The following is a 4,110-nucleotide window of genomic DNA, read 5'->3' on the forward strand; positions in this document are numbered from 1 at the left end:
CATTTGTTCAGTGCGACATTTTGATATTTTGAATTTGCATTGTTCCCAGAATCATATTTACCTCAAGGGCAAAACTTATCCTTTTTCTCCTCCATTGTCTTGTTTATTCTGTCCTGTTTCATTATGTCTGCTTTATCAATATCCCCATTTAATATTTTTGTACAATCTCTTGTGTCACTGTTATTTTTTCAGCATGCTGTGATTATTGGTACCTTCCAAGATCCAAAGTGGAGTTCGGAAACAGATAGCCACTGTTGAAACTTTTATTCCTATTTTCATTTAAACCCAGATCATTATTGTTCACACGATATTATAATGTGTTCTTGTGTAACATCATTACTGATCCATAAGAATTAGGAGCTTGCATTGAAAATATCAATTCTGACAAGATCTGTGAAAAAAATTAGCATAAAATACACTATGTTGATTGTAGATACTTTCCTTAGTTCTGCCTCGTTTGAATGCCTTATATGCGTTAAGGAAGAAATCTGTGAAATAGGACAAACCCTACTTCTAGATGCCAGGCAGTAAACGAGAAAAAACCCATTAATCAGGATCATAGTGATACATATGGAGGATAACGATGCATTCGACAAAGCTGTGCTGCAAATCTTAGTGGAAGAATCACCCAAACTTTCTCAGGATTAAGTTCAACTTGAGTAAGCCAAAATTAAGTCAAAGAATTTTATGTCAGAACACATAAAATTCTTTCGATTTTTGCACATATCAAGTTTTATAGGAAAAAAATAGAAAAAAATCTATGTTTATTTTCAGTTTACACATTAAAGAAAACGATATTTGAATCCTTGCAAAATAAACACAAATTCTTCACCACTCGAGTTCTTATCTATCATTCTTGTCTGGTGCTAATATTGCAGAATATGCCAATAACTAAATAATCTAATTCACAAAACATTTGTGTGGATTCTTTTTCAAATTCATTTTTTCAAATTCATACAACTAAAAAAAATTGAAAAGTTAACGCTAATATAGTTTGAACTCTTGTTACAAAAAAATACAAGAAAAGATAGACAAACATCTACAATAGTGAATTTGAGAGAAGGGCGACTTTTATTTTGATAAATATTTAAATCTACACCTTTTACTTACCCCCACTCTCCACACAAATAAATAAATAAATGAATGAATAAAATTGGAGATTTTTAGACCATTCCGTGTGAGCACACTGAAAATTTAGCCAAAAGAAAAACAAATTAAAATTTAAAGCAGGGGATCAGTTTCGCACAGAAACTTAATGGAACATTTTTGGGCCATTCTAGCGTTTAGGATAGTGCGACAATTTTTATTTTTGTAATTTTTGGTAACTCATAAAAAAGAAAACAGACAAAAAAAAAAAAGAAAACAGACAATTTATATCAAATTCATTAGAATAAAATATTCTAGCCAATGTTTAATGTTTATAACGCTTTTTCTTCTATAAAATCTGTCTCCAAACATTAACTATAATATTTAAGTTTTGGTGAGAGCCATTCAAGTTTTATTCAAGTTTTTATGTCTTGCATTGGGGCGGGGGGTACAAAATGGCAAAAAAGTTCAATTTTATATTCGTGCAAAAACAAATTTAATTGTTGTGCCAGGACAGACAACGCATACGATATCAAACAAAAATAACAACCACAATGATGAAGAAAATTCAATGTTTTTATAATTAAAACAGATTTTTTTAAGTTAATAAAATTTTATTTCTTCACTTGCTGTACTGACATGGAATAAAATGATCTTTTTGAATAAGTTGTGTCTAAGTAGTAAATAGTTCTTTATTTCATTTTTTTTGTGTTCGCCCAAACAAGGCATATTTCCACTTAGACGCATTTGGGACCATGTTTAGAGGAGATGAACGAGGTGTTTGTTCCCATTACATTTACTCTTTGCATGTCAGTACAGTCAGGAAAGCAGATAACTGGGAGGGAATTCCAAAGTCTAGAGGAAAATAGTTATTAAGCTTTCCGACATCTAGGGATCTCTACAGTGAAGGGGTAGAATTTTGTTGCTAAATGTGGGTCAATATGGCATAGAGGACCAAATGAAGACTTAATTTTTTTTTAATTTATTTTTAGGTGTATTTGGGTACGGTATGAACGAATGTTACAGTTAAATTTATCCCTAGCAAGTAATTTTTATATTAAAACCTTCATATTTCCATATTTTATCTAATACTTTAAAGTGGCTGCCATTTTATTTTCTTGTTACATGACATTTAATACATGCTCCAAGCAATGCAAAACACCCCTCTCTCCACATTAAGAATGCTAACCAGTGAAAACAATAAGAAAATACATTGGATAATGAAGGTCTTAATATCATAAGAACTACATGCCGGCGAAAATTTTAACTGTAATATTTGTTCATACCAGACCCGAATACCACTAGAAATCAACTTTTTAATGGTGTCTTCATTTGGTTCTCTATGACACATTGATTTAAACGAGATTATCGACAAGGGGGCGATGAGTTTACCAAAGAAATTTCCATTAAAATAGGCACAGTGATGCAACATTGCACCGATGAGACAGAGGTTGGAGCTTAGTTGACCTATTGTGATCTATTAGATTGTCGACTCTTTTTTGGCCCCTGTCCATGAGGGTACAGGATATGGGGTGTAAGTTGGTGTTCACCAATTCATAATCAGGATCTATCGATTTTTAAGACCAAGGTTGCAGGTGCAGGAATCTCTAGAAGTTGAAAGTAGTAGAATATCTCCGGGACCATTAAAGGTAAATTTAATGAAGATCTCTAATTTACAAAAGGCTTCCACCGAATCACATCCACTCATATGAAATAAAAAGACGTGGATAACTTCGGAAAAATACCGACATCCACCAAAGAACTCTAGATTGCTGTACTGGGATAAAATAACATTTATTTACGTTTAAGAAACAGTAATTCAAATCATTCCAACGTTAAGGTTTTGCAACGAGTGTTCATTAGACAATCTTAATAAGTATCTCATGGAAAAGGCATAAAGTTTATGATTACTGATTTATGATTACTGATTTTCATGAATAGAGGGACACACGTGGTGGGAAAAGAAAGTCATAAGATATGTAAATGTCTTATGTGTGTGCGTGTTGGTCACATGTGAAAACAACAGTTTGAAATAGCATTGTTGAAAAGAAGGAATAATTCTCGTTCGATATGGTAACTTTATATGTTGAGAATTAAAGATACATAATGCGCGGAAAGTCATGTTAGATGATTTAAAATCCCACAAAGACAGAGTCATGAATCGACCTGGTGAAATCTGAAGAGAAAACTGATTTGGTTTTCGCAGCATTCTCGGCGACACTGAATAGATGGAGTCCGTGCTGAGAATAGGCAGCAGTGATGTTTACTCATAAAACTGCATCCTGGACTGGTTTGATTTTCGTGGGAAGAACCTTATATAGGCAAGTTGTAGAACATTCCAGTCCGTTTGTTGTATGACTGCGCGTGAAATGCAACATAGTTCCTTCATTGCATGTGTGCAGATGGGCAAATTACAACATTGCGTCTTTGCGCATACTTGCTGAAAACGCGTGCGTGCTGAAAATGGTGATTGTTATGAAAATGAATCTGCCGAAGATTTGTTCTGGCCGTATGTAGTGGACGCTACAAGGGAGATCTAGTAGTAGATGCACCAGCTCAGATATGGTAACAATACATCATGCATGAACGAATGATGGCTTTGTAAAGATATAGGATACTCTCAGGTGTGAGTAATTTTCTATCATGGTAGGGGGAACCCATCTTCTTTGCAGCTACCATTTCAATGTCTTCAATGTTTCCAGTTTATGTTTTCTGTGGATGTTAAGTCAAGGAGTTTGAAGGAAAATCTCTCAGGTTAGATTTTATTAATCATGGTTATCGGTGGTTCCACTTACGGCACGTTTTCACTATCTATGGGAAATTAACTTTGGAGTCATTTTTATAATATTGGTAATTTTTTTTTTCTATTACAAAAGAGTCACCACTTATCAAGACCCGGAGGCCATTCGAGGATAAGTGTTAATGAGTGTACAATGGTCAAGGAGAACATGTCAGTCATCGTTAGTAGTGGAAATTTGGTAAATTGGATTACTTTAAGGGGGTGGCTCTGTAGGTGTATTTTTT

Source organism: Euprymna scolopes, chromosome 3, assembly GCF_053919585.1.
Source record: "Euprymna scolopes isolate OS-2025 chromosome 3, ASM5391958v1, whole genome shotgun sequence".
NCBI classification, from domain to species: Eukaryota; Metazoa; Mollusca; class Cephalopoda; order Sepiida; family Sepiolidae; genus Euprymna; species Euprymna scolopes.